The 14,900-nt window shown below is 44.2% G+C and overlaps 1 long non-coding RNA gene across 1 annotated transcript in view; it reads left to right on the top strand.

Moving 5' to 3' along the window:
• Positions 1 to 1,970, top strand: part of LOC131506765 (uncharacterized) — a 70,904-nt gene extending 68,934 nt beyond the window's left edge. The window contains exon 3 of the long non-coding RNA XR_009259133.1: positions 1,813 to 1,970. This is a non-coding gene — a long non-coding RNA (uncharacterized LOC131506765). The remainder of the gene's footprint in view (positions 1 to 1,812) is intronic.
• Positions 1,971 to 14,900: the final 12,930 nt, after the last annotated feature.

The raw sequence follows: 14,900 nt of genomic DNA, 5'->3' as shown, positions 1-14,900 counted from the left end.
TATGTGTTTTGAATGCTTTTTGATATTCGTTGGTCAATTGCAAAATTTATACTTGTTTATCCTTATTCCTGCAGTGTAAGACAGGGTGTGTTTTCCCCCACCCTGCCAAGATTAGATATGTGTCTATAAACTTTTATACATACATACATATACATATATATATATATATATATATATATATATATATATGCATATATACATATATATTTGGGGATACAAGTTCAATATTTCTTAGTTAACAGCCTAGTGGCTTATGCTATACAAAGAGCATTCACAAATACGACCACCTCTGATCTTTACAACAATGCCAGGAATAGGAAGGGTCTCACTTTATAGAAGAGAAGATCAAAACTCAGAGAAGTCAAATAGCCCAGGCAGTTTGCACAGTTTGCAAGAGAGCTAAGAAAGGGTCTCAGGTCCTCTGTGCCTTCTCCTGTGCTCTCAGGCACCCCTCCAGAAGTTTCCCCTAGAGAGGACGGTATGGGAGCCGGGTAACCCAGCACTCCCTATATGAGAGGGGGGTGTGGAGTTGGAGAACCCAGTCTCGCTCAGCAGCTGCTGGCCCCTCTGATGAGATTCGAGATGCTCTCTGGAGCTTTCTTATTTGGACTGCCTGTGTGCCCACTAATATTTCACTGGCTTGTAAAGGCCACAGATTTTGATTTCCCTCTTTTAATGAAGAGTGATATTAAGGACACATTGAAGAAAATGTGAAAGATCAGCCACTTTCTTCATTAATCACAGGAGATTCTGTGACCTCAAGGTAGATGGGAAAATTGAGGGAGGACAACAGCGAGCAAGAGAGGGAGGAGGTTTGGTGCGTGTGCATTTCAGTTACTGACTGGACGGTCAGCGGCTGCCCTCCCCTAAGCTTCCAGCCAGCGTTTACAGAGTGATGGAGAGAGCCCCGCCCCTCTGGCATGCCAGCAAGCCTTGCTAATGTAATGGAAATGATAATTATTCCCAGTCCCAGGCATTTCATTTCCTCTGGACTACAGGGGTATTAAAGCTGATTAAATACATATGCTTTGGGTAGACAGCTCCTCCAGTCACATATAGAGTGATCAGTCGTCTTTGTGCTCGACGGAAGGGGGAGACACCAAGACCACAGGAGCCAGGCCAAGGTGGAGCTGGGGTTAGGACATAGGGATTGAGGGAGTCCAAGTCCTTTGTTACAGGCAAGGCAGAGGCACAACCCAAAGACTTTAAAGTAATTCCCTGTATCATTATACAGATTAAAAAAAAATCCTCAAAAATGTTTATTAAAGTTAAAATTCAAGGGGGCACCTGGGTGGCTCAGTCGGTTAAGCGTCCCACTTTGACTCAGGTCATGATCTCACAGTTCGTGAGTTTGAGCCCCTCGCTGGGCTCTATGCTGACGGCTCAGAGCCTGGAGCCTGCTTCAGATTGTGCATCCCCCTCTCTCTCTGCCCCTCCGCTGCTTGTGCGCACTCCCTCTCTCTCAAAAGTAAATAAACGTTAAAACAAAATTAAAAAATAAATGTTAAAATTCAACTTTAGTCTTAATAGAATTAGCAATTTCCCTCTCCTTAAAAAATATACATTTGACAAATATGAATAATTTATGCCTATTTGTCTAAAATTTGCAATTTAGGTCCAAATGCGTATGTGTGTGTTTTGGATTATAGATTGGAAGGACTAGTACATTTTACAGTGGGTGGGCAATGACTCACATGTCCTCAGGATTCAGTTTTTAAAAAATGTATCTCTTAAAATGTCCGCAACATTTCTCAAAGCCAAGAAGGGATGTTTGTCTCATTCGGATTCCTGTGTTTGTTTAATTGATCACAGCTTGATTTTCCACACCGTTGGCATGAGGAAATATGAAGAGGCTACTCTAAACAGGCTTTTGAATAGTTGATGCTGGATCTCGAGATGAAACTTTTGGACACCCCACTTCTTCCTGCTCAGCGTCAACCCGTCCCTCCAGGTAGCAATGCAGTAAGAGCTCACAGCTTCATGGGCATGGAGGGCATAGTGGCTCCACATAGGCTGGCAAGATGGGTGTTTGGGCACTGGTTGCTCTCGTTATTCTCTGGGGCTATAGAGAGATTTTGTTTGGGCACATTGTACTTGTTTTAGAACAAGGAAAGTTCCTCCCCACTCCATATACCAGAATATCTACGAGGAGGGAATTCATATAACTGGATACACAAATGTTTTAAAAAATATTTTTAATATTTTATTTATTTTATTAAAATTTTTTTTTAATGTTTATTTTTGAGGGACAGAGATAGAGTGTGAGCGGGGGACGGGAAGAGAAAGAGGGAGACACAGAATCCGAAGCAGGCTCCAGGCTCTGAGCTGTCAGCACAGAGCCCGATGCGGGGCTCGAACTCATAAACCTCGAGATCATGACCTGAGCCGAAGTCGGACGCCCAATCGACTGAGCCACCCAGGCACCCCAAGAAATAACTAATTAGATAAATATTTACCATGGTTGCATATTTTTAATTTTAATTTTTTTATTTATAAATTTTTATATTTATTTATTTTTGAGAGAGAGAGAGACAGAGAGACAGTGTGAGCAGGGGAGGGGCAGAGAGAGACAGGAAGACACAGAATCAAAGTAGGCTCCAGGCTCTGAGCTGTCAGCACAGAGCCGGATGCGGGGCTCGAACTCACAAACCTCGAGATCATGACCTGAGCCGAAGTTGGATGCTTAACCGACTGAGGCACCCAGGCGCCCCTCTTTTTAATATGTTAAATATTAAATTTAAAAAATGCACATTTTTGCCATTATCAGAACTTCTATTTAATTCTTAAAAAGACACTTTTGTTCTTTGTTGTGTTCTAATTTTAAAAAGACTGAGAAAAAAGTTAATATCACCCCAATCCTGTCATTCAGAAATAACCAATGTTAATATTTTAACGTATTTACTTTTCTTCATTCATGACTTTGGGTAGTTTTGCCATCATAAGCATTTATCCTCCATGAAAAGACTTGGAGGAAACTTAAATGCATATCACTAAGTGAAATAAGAATTTACCTTGATTTTCTTATTGTATAGGTGTTTTCCCACATCTTAAAACTATTTTAAAGTGTAATTTCAATAGTTTCACACAAAATCAGTTTTTAAAATATTTATTTTTCTTGATTGTAAAAGTACCAACTATTCTTATTAGAAAGTTTGGAAAATTGAAAACATAAGGAATGTAAATCATAAAAGAGCCCATCAGATGATAAACAGTACTTTTGATGTACTTCTCTTTCAATTTCCTCCCCCTCTTCCCTCCTGCCTCCTTTTATACAAATTTATATGTTATACATAAACACACATGCACACACTCTATGTGTGGACGTGTCAAAGTTTGAAAAAAATGAACTGGATGCTTTTCAATCCTTTTTAAAAACCTACTTGTTTGAATTTTTCCAATGGCATTACCAAATTTTTGAAAACCAAAATTTAATGGCTATATAATATTTCACTGTATGGATGTAATTTACCTAACTAATCTTATATTGTTGATATAGATGGGTTGTAACTTTTCATTATTGTAAATATAGAAGTAAATTTCATTCATATATAAAAACTTGTGAGCCCATCATGGCAGCCTTTCTTAGGACATTTTCTTAGAAGGAGGGTAGTATTGGGGTACCTGGCTGGCTCAGCTGGTTAAGCGTCTGACTCTTGGTTTTGGCTCAGGTCATGACCTCATGGTTCATGTGAGGTTTATGCTGACAGTGCAGAGCCTGCTTGGATTCTCTCTCTCCCCTCTCTCTGCCCCTACCCTGCTCATGCTATCTCTGTCTCTCTCAAAATAAATCAATAAACTTAAAAAAAAAAAAGTATAGTAGAGCTGAAGGAAACACAGTGAGGTTTCTGTCATATACTGCAGGTGTCTTTCTAGAAGCTTCTCCACACCTTCCTGGAGGACTCCAGCAGGCTTGTCACACTGCATTCAGCCCCATGATGTCACTTGCCTATCCCACTGCTGCTCATCTCGTGAGCAGGAAAAGACCAGCTATTATTATTTTTTTTATTAAAATTAATTTTTTTAACAATTTTTATTGAAGTATAATTGACATAGGATATTATAGTAATTTTATGTGTATCCCACATGTGATTCGACATTTGTACACATTGCAAACTGATCACCACGGTAAGTCTGGTTACCATTTGTTGTCATTCAAAGTTAATACAAAGTTAATAGAGTACTATTGACTATATTTCTCATGCTGTACATGACATTCCTGTGACTTATTTATAACTGGATGCTTACACCTTTTGACCACCTTCACTCATTATGCCTGTGGCCCCAACCCCAGTCCCCGCCAAATACCCCTTACCTCTGGCAACCACCACTCTTCTCTGTATCTGTGCATCTAGGTCTTGTTTTATTTTCTTGGTTTTGTTTTGTGTTTTAGATTCAACTTATAAGTGAAATCATGGGGTATTTGTCTTTCTCTGTCTGACTTATTCACTTAGCATAATACCTTCAAGATCCATCCGTGTTGTAAATGGCAAGATTTTGTTCCTTCTTATCATTGAGTAGCATTCCATTTCATACACACACACACATGCACACACACACACACACACAGATACACACGGTATCTTTACCCATTCATCTATCAATGGACACTTAAGTTGCTCTTATATCTTGGCTGTTGTAAAGAATGCTACAAGGAACATAGAGGTGCATATATCTTTCTGAATTAGGTTTTCGTTTTCTTCAGATAGATATTCCAAAAGTAGAATTGCTCCCGTTTTTAATAGATGAAGAAATGATGGTCCAGGTAACTTCACCAAAGATCACAGGGACAAACAAACAGTTAAGAGGGGGTAGCTAAGAGATCTGATTCTTAACTCAGCGCTAGATCCTTAAGACAAAGAGAAGTAAACATAGTTTGTGATGTCCCAGAGGCAATGGAACGATAAAAAGCAATGAGAGAGATACAAATCAACAGGTCTTCTGGCACTTTCGCCGGTCATTTGGAGACTCTAAGGGGAGGGACCAAAATAGCTGTTGCTCTGGTATGTAATTGCCTTAGTCTGTCTAGGGAAAAAAGCGTGAGAGCTCTAATTTGCAGAAGTCACAAACTAAAGTGCTTTGAAATGTACTTAAAAAAAAATCAAAGTGCTGAGACAGCTTTGTTCCCCAATAACCACAATAGAAATTTGGGATAGTTATAGTTTTAATCAGATGTTTAGGGAATCCATGTGGTTATTCTCTTGGTAGCTGTATTTTTCCTTTTTGATAAAGAAGGCACCAAAGTTCCTCAGGATGAATGTTTCTGACCTAGATTAAACTAATAAAAAGCAACATGCAAGCTGTTAACTGTTTGATGGCTCACTGTAGTGGAAAGGAAGAACCAGAATCCCGAAAACTGGACACCGATCACTCAATTTAGCACAGACACTGGTTTATTCTATTCTGCAGCTGCCCCCCCTGGTCCTGCTCACATCTGGATCAATTTCCTGAGTCCTGGCAGCCTGAGCTGGTGTTTCACTGAGGGATATTTACTCCCACACAGCTGTTCAGCAGTAGGAGCAGAAAATCAACTCGGATAAAATTAATACCATGTTGTAATAAGGAGACGTCACCACAAGAAACAGTTGCTGAATTGATTCTGATGATGCCGAGGAGGATAACTATAATGATAATGGTGATTAATATCACCATTACTGGGTGCAGACTCAAAGAAGGAGCATATTTTTATACTGCCTTTGTTTATGCGGTTGCAATCTTTCCCCACATAGATCATTGACAACAAGACATTCCATATAATTCAGGTAGATGATGGGATGACACCCAAATGCCAGTGTGATTTTTTTTTTTTCCCTGATAGAGATAACCTTGTATGAGATTGCCAAAGTTCTCATACACAGAATCTTGGAACAGGAACGTCCAGGTGGCTAAGACCAAGTGAGAGGGCCCGGGAGACTCTGATTGTTCAGTATTCCCCCCGCCCCCTGCCCCATCTTGGGGGAGCCCTGTGAGAACAGTTTAACTGGACAGTGTATCTCCATTGCCTGTGGGACTTCCTCCGTGCGTACTGTCACTGCACGGGGAGGGCAGCTCTTCACGTAGGCCTGTCTTGAGAGCCGCAGACCATTTAGCCACTGCAGGTTCAGCATGCTGTTAGTCCCCGGTCATGTGACAACCTAAAATATTCCAGATTGCCCTCCCCATATAGAGATCCATTGGCCTGGGTAATGGAGGTCACTCAACTTTATTCAGTTCAATTGGGTTTTAAGGTTGAAAAGAACAGCTAAGATATGTGCATCCAATTTTCCTTATTTCACTGGTGAACTGTAGGAATTTGTGACCCTTTACGACTCTCTCTCAAAACTGATGCCTGAAATCCCACCCCTGGAGATTAAATTACATATGGGAACATAAAAGCACTCACTGTGGCATCTTATTATCTGGGATCAAATTCTGGTTTCTCCCCTTTTCAGCTGGCGTGATTGTGGACACATCACTGACCCTGGTGTTACAGTGTCGTCATGATTAAAATGGGGACAGAGTAGGGGCACCTGAGTGGCTCAGTCGAGTGTCTGACTTTGGCTCGGGTCATGATCTCACGGTTTGTGGGTTCAAGCCCCGCGTCGGGCTCTGTGCTGACGGCTCAGAGCCTGGAGCCTGCTTCAGATTCTGTGTCTCCCTCTGTCTCTGACCCTCCCCGACTCGTGCTCTGTCTCTCAAAAATAAATAAACATTAAAAAAAAAACTAAAAAAAAAAAAAAGCTGCATGCTCTACTGACTGAGCCAGCCAAGTGTCCCCCTCACAGGATTGTTTGGATGGTTAATAAAGTAATACATGTGAGAGACTGACATAAGATGAACACTCCATAAACTTTGCTTTGTGCATATGTGGTCTGCATTCAGTAAGAGCTGGACTTGAGTCACATAGGAACAGTGGCTGTCGGAGGTAGCCAGCTTTTGTGACCCGGGGCGGTGGGCGGGGAGGTCCTGGCTGGAAGAGAACAGCAGGGAAGACAGCTTCCTCCTGCCTGCGACACCTCAGATGTTAGCTATGCTTACTGTTATGCCCACCATTTTATCGACATCTCGTAGATCACAAGTGCCCTGAGAGGAGAAACGAAGCTTGCTAGAACCTTCCTCCAGGTGGGCGGCAGTCTTAGAACCCGCAGACGTGTGTCTGTCTCAGGGATCTCTCATAGGCCAGTGGGCCTCAGACTTGACTGCGAAGGGAATATTACAAATACAGATTCCTGCTACCCACCTTCCTGAACTCCAGTGGTTTCAAGTGAATATCCTGAATTTTCCAATGAATTCTCCAGGTGATTCTGAAGTAGCTGTCTAATTTGAGAAACAATGATCCAGACGATGTTTTCATTTTTAAAGATGAGAGGACACGAGCCCACCATCAGCCAGCATGTCGGTGGCAGCGTGGGGCCCGGGAGCCAGGCGGCCTGGTAGCTTCCTGCAGGCTCGTCTCTAACAGCTTGGATCATATCCAGGAGGCGCGGGAAGTGAATGTCTCTCAACTCTGCCTCGCGAGGTCTCTTTTTCTCCTGTTCTCTGGCCTTGGGGCCTTTCAGCTTTTTCATTTAAGCTTTCAGCTCTCTAATTTGACCATCAGAAGCAAATACGGGAAGACCATTTTGTGAGCATTTCTTAAAAGGATCTGGAGACATTTGCTGCAATGAGTCGTGAGTGGCATTTTGCCCACCTGGAGAGAATCGAAGAAGGATACAAGGCCCGGGATGGGAGGCCGGGGCCACTGCAGGTGCTGCTGGAGGGGCTCGTGGGGCCCCGCCCCCTGCCACCAGCCACCACCACCTGTTACGACCTTCTGTCTGCAGGGCAGTCAGAGAAACGTTCCGGTATTGGGACCACACTCACCACCAGGTCACCAAATGTGCTTTTATATTATTTTTAAATGAACTCACCAGTGAGAAGATACGCTTCCTTCCCAAAATCCCCTGCCAGCAAGCCCGCTCTGAACACTGCCTGTACATGCCAATCCATATTTCTAGGCCGTGCAACTACTCATTTACCGGCTTCTGTGCAGAGGCAGCTGGATATCAGCCTCCCTTCTTAATAACATAATGTTAATGATAATAATATGTCCCATTTTTTTTTTTACAGTGTGTCAAATACAATGCCAAAGGCACGCTATGTGTAATTTCTCATTTTTCCCACACACAAACCCTGGGGGATAACTAGTATTATTGCCATTTTATGAATGTAATGCTGACGTTTAGTGGTTTAGTGACGTTAAGTCAGTTGTCCAAGGTTACACTGCAAGGAAGTGGTCCCGAGGAAGGGCCATGGCAAGGTAAGACCCCCCACTGGCCCCTGACTGCCAGGCCCACATTCCTCACCACTCACTGTGTTCTGCATCTCGCAAAAACTCAGTCTGCCCGCTCCTGCCTGGGACAGGCATGCCTTGTGTGGGGTGGGGCTGGAATGACCAGTTTGATGCTTGGGGTCTATCACTGTTCCTCCTGTTGGTGACGTCTCTCCCATATTTGACTGCAACCAGCAGCAGGGCCCCCTTTGTTAGAAAGGGCGACAATAGAGGGGAGAAAAGAGCAGCCAGTGAGGCATCTGGGAAGGTAAGAGGATGCCATTTGCTTGGACCCAGTTGACAAGAGAATAGAAAGTCTTAGTTTCCCACTGAGTTTTGCTTGACTTTAACCCTTAGGTGAAGGGGCTCAGAGAACACTGGAATGTGGGGGGCGGGGAGGGGATGGAGATGGAAGGATGATGTGAACTTTGGGAGATTAGACATGTTTTGGTGCTTTCTCATGTTTCTTGGTGATATCCAGCTCCCAAATGGACAGCGGGCCACAGACACCCATTCCCTCCTCCCGTCCAGTGGGTCACTTCTCCCAAGAGTCGGTCCCCTTGAGGGTCAGTCCCACTGTTTTTTCACTCATCAGAGCTCCCTGTGCCTTGAAAGGACCTGGCTCTGCCCTGTGATAAATACCAAGAACCTGGGGCCATCTGTCTTGTTTTGGCCTTATTCCCACGGTGGTGACTCCTTTCTAATCCTATTCTTTTCTGCTCTTTGGCACCAGCTTGTCAGCCACCATCCTTCCCATGGTCTCCTCAGTGAAGGAGGGAGACAGATGGATTCTAAAGTGGCTGGATAGCTAGACTCAGGACAGACATGTCCTTCCTCCCTGTTCCGTGCCTCAACCTCCCGACAGGCGGGTGTAAGGAAGCTCACGTCTTCCTTTGTGAGCAAGGTCTTGGAGGATTTCTCTCCCTTGGCCATCCTGCCAAATTCAGGCATAACCCAACACAGGAGGTCATAAACAGAACTGAGCAATATATTTATCAGCTGTGATCCGTGTAGCCTGGGAACACAGTGTGACAGAACAGCAGCCTCACAGCTGGTGTCCCGCGTCTACCCTTGCCTCGCCAGAGCGTATTTTGCACAAAATTAACAGAGTGAACGGGTCATAGCACATCTGTGTTCTAAACCGGCCAAGGATTCCCTTCTCGCTCAGAGTAAAATCCAAGCTTCTTAGCACGGCTTATCCTTCACAATACGTTTGGGCCCACTGGTACTTCTCTCTTAGCCCCTGTCTCCCCCCATTCCCCCCACAGCAGCTACATCAGCCTCTTTGCTGTTACTTAAGAAGCAGAGATGATCCCTACCTGAGGGCTCCGTGTTTACTCCTTCTGGTCCCTGGATTGCTCCTTTCCAACTGTCCATATTGATTGTTCCCTCACTCTCTTCAAGCATTCTACTTCAAGATATCATCAGCGAGATCATTTGTGATTACCCTAGATAAAAAAATAACACCAAATTCCTGTGACTTTTCACACCCTTAATTATTGTTAGGTTTTGATAGCACTCACCGTCAGATCTGTTCTACATTTGTTTAGTTATTCTCTGAATGTACCCTACTAGTTTGTAAGCTTAGTAAGCGCAGGGACATTGTCTATTTCTATCACAAGTGAATAGGGGTTGGCACATAGTAGGTGCTCAAGTAGTATTTTTTGAATGAATGAATGAATGAATGTACAAGGTGCCCTAAAGCAAGTGTCTTGAGGAAAGCAGATGTGACTAGATAATTTAGTAATCACTAAGTTCCCAACGTTCTCCCTGTATCAGAGCTTACATATCTCTTAACCCTTCCATACCTATCTCGATGGAACATTGTAAAAAATGGCCACAATTCCTTTCCCTGTCTGTATACATGCACTTGCAATGTGACCTTGTAACTTCTTTTAAAAAGGGAGTCCCAACTCTTGGACTAAACTTGTGACTTGCTTTGGCCAACAGACACTAATTAACAGACATAAAACACTCAAACTCGAAGTTTGCATGACGAAGCCCTGTTGCCCTTGAGACCCTGAACCCTCATGTGAACAAAGACATGACTAGCCTGAAGCCTAATGAGAGGCATGTGGTCCAGTTGCTCCAGAACCCCAGCTGGCAGTGAGCCCCACCCTCAGAAGCTGAGTCACTGGGGGCTCTTGGGTGGCTCAGTCAGTTAAGCGTCCGACTTCGGCTCAGGTCATGATCTCGCAGTTTGTGAGTTCGAGCCCTGCGTTGGGCTCTCTGTGGACAGCTCGGAGCCTAGAGCCTGCCTCGGATTCTGCGTCTCCCTCTTTCTCTGCTCCTCCCCTGCTCATATTGTATCTCTGTCTCTCTCCCTCAAACATAAGTAAACATTAAAAAAAAAAAAATCTGACTCCCTGACTTCAGACACATGAGTGTGCTGAGCTGAGGTTAGCTGAGCCCATACCACAGTTGCTGCTCGGCTGAACCAGTCCAAATTGCATGATCTAAATGGCCACCGAGTTTGGAGTGGTTTGTTTCATGGCAAAAGCTAGCTTCTGAAATAGAGACGAGCAGAGTTAAATAGTGATGGGAAGTAGCAGAGGGTAGTGTAAGATTTAACAATTACCATAGCCATGTCTAGCCCAAGGGGTATTGTCACTGCTGGGCCATGGGGCAAATATACTTGGCCTTGAATGAGGCTTCTTCAGTGAAGAGAACCAGGGCTTTTTACTTCCCCTGGTGTCCTTTCCCTTTGAAAATGGAGAGGCAGATGTGTAACACAGGTGCATCCGAATGGCTTTGGGACCTAAGCAAGGCAGACCATAGTAGCAAGAGAGTGACATAATTTTTTTCTAGGAAGTTGGGGATAAAGATGATAGAGTTCTTCTGTCTGAGAAGTTACAGCAGGGAACAGGAGCGTCCGCCAAGGAGGGCCACTATTTTGTCCCTGGCGTTGCCCCTCTCAGGAGTAATCTCCTCACAGGGGCCCCAGGAGAAGAAGAAAGATTGGAAATCAAAGCCTGCTGTAGTCGTGGAGGTCACTTGTGAAATCCAGCGATGTAGGAAACAATGACCTTATTTCACTGCTGTGAGCCAATTTTGTGACCTTGAGTGAGCCTTTTTGATCTGGGAACTTCAGATTATTTATCACACAACATGAATATCTGGCTACCCATCACAGTTTCTGGATGGGTGTTCTAGAACTTGTCATGAGGCTGGGATGTGTTGGTTCAGAGCTTTTCCTGTGGAAACGGTGTTGGTTAGGAGCAGTTTGGAGTGTGCCCTAGTCAATGAGTGTCTTTGGGTTGGGGTGGGATCTATCTCTTGTTTGGAACCCAGCTGGTGGGCCTGGGGGAGGGGTGGATATTTATGGCATCACATGGAGCCAGACTGTAGGGGTCTGTTAATGATTAAACTGTAATATGTTGAAGGCTATGACATACCTTTGAAATACACGTTTGTTGGCATGTGATGGAATTGATAAAACCTCCCTGATGTGTTTAAGTGCATAAATTCTCTGTATCATGCTATGAGTACACTTACATACGAAAAGGAAAAGTATTGCATCATTTCATTCCGAGGATGAAACGTTTGAACCAACTGATGGATGACCCAGCTGTATAGTGACTGAGGGATAATCTAGGAAGGAAAACCATGGGATACCGCTTCCTGGAAAGTCAGCTGTACAGTGAGGTGAATAAGCTGTAAGAATGCATCCACTCACTCACCAGAACCTTTTCGCTGCATTCACTCCTGGGAGCATTCATTGGGGAAATGGCTGTTTTGTTATAAGTTCTCAATAATTCCAGAAACTTCTTCCAGAAGTAGTTAAGAATGTATCTGGTGGGGGGGCAGGGCACCTGGTGGCTCAGTCAGTTAAGCATCTGACTTCAGCTCAGTTTCGTGATCTCACAGTTTGTAAGTTCGAGTCCCTCATAGGTTTCTCTGTTGTCAGTGCAGAGCCCGCTTTGGATCCTCTCTCTTTCTGTGTGCCTTTTCCCTGCTTCCCACCCCCCTCTCAAAATCAACAAACATTAAAAAAAAAAAGTGTTTGGCACATAGTAAATGCTCAATTAATGATTGATGCTTTTTTTTTTTTTTTAAGGAATGTATCTCAGCTCTGGGAGAAACAATTTTTTTCATTCAATAACTAGTTACTGAATGTTTTTGATGTGCTGGGCACTGTTCTAGCACAAGGTACATCAGGAAATAAATCTCACAAAGATCCCCTCCCAGGGGTGGGGTGTGTGTGTGTGGAAACTGACAATAAGTAGTAAGATAATAAAGTAGGTAAATATAAAAAGCTTGTTGAAAGGAGAAATGCGCTATGGGGAAAAAAGCCTAAAGTACGGATGAGAAGTATATCAGGAGAGCCGGAGGGCAGGTAGTTATGTTAAAAATGTGGTTGGGGTGGCCGTCATTGAGAAGGTGAGGTCTGAGCAAGGGCTGAAGGAGGTGAGGCCCAAATGTCACCATGGACAGATGGCAGGTTTGTTTGTTCATCTTTTTATCTCCTCCAAAGAGTCTAGTCCAATACTTTATACATAGCAGTGGCTTAATAAACTACTCTTGATATAAATTAAATTAAATATAAACAAATATTTCATCTGCATGGGGTGGGGTGGCTTTTCCCAGAAAAGGAGATAGATTTTATTTTTTTAAGAGAGAGCGAGCAAGAGAGAGTGTATGTGCTTGTGAGAATGGGGGAGGGGCGGGGGGGGGGGAGGAGAGAGAATCTTAAGCAGGCTCCATGGTCAGGGATCAGCCTGGAGCCCAACACAGGGCTTGATCCCATGACCCTGGGATCAGGACCTGAACTGAAATCAAGGGTTGGTCGCTCAACCGACTGAGCCACCCAGGCACCCCGATTTTTATCTTTGATCTGTCTCTGTTTTCTTCACTCCTTTACTCTCCTCGCTCTCTTCAACACATTGCAATCTGGATTCTGTCTTGATCACGCCAATGAAAGGCTGCCAGTGTGGCCTTGGCTAAAGTATGGCTATGGAGGGAATAGGAGAGTTGCTGTGATTTGTCTGTTCAGCAGCCAAGCCTTAGCTAGTGCTGCCACGAGAGTGTGTATAGACCCTTCCCTGTTCCGGCCGAGGCACCCTGGGACTGCCAGGACACCCCTCCCCTCTCTCCTCCTGCTCTAAAATTCCTGGCAGAGAGCGAGACGAAGCTCACTCCCCTTGACTGTCAGAGGGGTAAGATGTTAACTTCCTTTATTCAAGCGGGAAATGGGCTTGACTGACAGATGAGAGAGAGAGCTGCTCATTTACCCACCAAAAGATATTATATGGCTTTAAGCAGTGTTCAGGAGCATGAGAAGGTAATAAACTATGTGTGTAAGCTCAGTTCTCAGGGGAGGGAGAGCCGCTGCAACACCAACACTCCAATTGTTTCTTTCTTGCTTTCTTTAGGCCCTCTGTGCATGCCATGCTTAATAAAGGTAATAAAAAGGTAAGATCATAAAGAAGAAAGAGGCCTATCAAGGAAAGAAGGCTCTTTATTTGCTCTCCTGTCATGGTATTTTTCCCATTCTCTCCCCATTTCAGCCCAAAATGGTGTGTGTGTGTGTGTGTGTGTGTGTGTGTGTGTGTGTGTGTATGTATGACTGGCTGAACAGCACGCAGGTTAACTGAGCAGCAAATGAGGGCCAGATGGATTATCTGATGAGTTTGCGATGTCCCCAGCATTGTCATGGGGGATATCGATGATGGAAGCCCGCTCGCCTACCTCAAGGGGTGAATAGTTTGTTCTCCGCAACCAGAGCTGCTCCTTGCTCTTTGAGTGCTACATGGGTGGCAGCAAACGGGTCACAGCTCTTGGGCTCCGGTTGCTGTACTGGGTCACCTTAGACAGGTGCCCTACAGTTTATTTGCCTCCTCCATTTCATTGACGACACAGCTGGGTACACTGTAGGTGCCAGGTAAAGCCTCATTTATAAGTTAATTCATCTCCCCTGTGCCTTTGATGGCCCGTTTTACTATTGTAAAATAGTAGAATACACTAAAAATATCCTCCCTATTCCTTCTTCCACCTCTACATGAAAATACTTCATCAGCGTGTTTGTCACTGCAAGGAGATGAAGTCTGTGGAGCTTATTAACTCCTTACGGTAGAGTTTTTTCAAAGTTTAGTTGTTTATTCTGAGACAGAGCACGGGAGGGGCAGAGATAGAGACGGAGAGAGACAGAATCCCAAGCAGGCTCCACACTGCCAGCGCAGAGCCTCATGCAGGGCTTTAACCCACAAACCATGAGCCGAAGACAAGAGTCAGATACTTAACTGACTGAGTCACCCAGGCTCCCTATCGTAGAGTTTTTGTAAATAAACCCTAGAGAGTATTACCTTTCCTTTCCTGGAAGCTTCCAGGTATTAGGAAGTCCCGGGAAGAGCCCTGGCAGGACCGGATAATCATGTGACTGTCTCATATTCAGTAACAATGACTGACATATGTCCAATACAATGCATCCAGGTCCTGTGCTAGGTGCTTATGTGTATTAATTCATTTAATCCTCACAACATGATGTGGGTTAAGTGCTACTATTATCCCCATATTATAGATGAGAAAATGGAGCTGCAGAGAGATTAAATAGCTAAATTTCCCACGACTTCCAGCTTACAAGCAGCAGAACCTGGATTTGAACCCTGGCCGTAGG

The sequence above is a fragment of the Neofelis nebulosa genome, chromosome 3 (assembly GCF_028018385.1).
Source record: "Neofelis nebulosa isolate mNeoNeb1 chromosome 3, mNeoNeb1.pri, whole genome shotgun sequence".
Classification (NCBI taxonomy): Eukaryota; Metazoa; Chordata; class Mammalia; order Carnivora; family Felidae; genus Neofelis; species Neofelis nebulosa.
The sequence above is the reverse complement of the archived record's forward strand: the minus strand, read 5'-3'. Positions and strand labels throughout refer to the sequence as shown.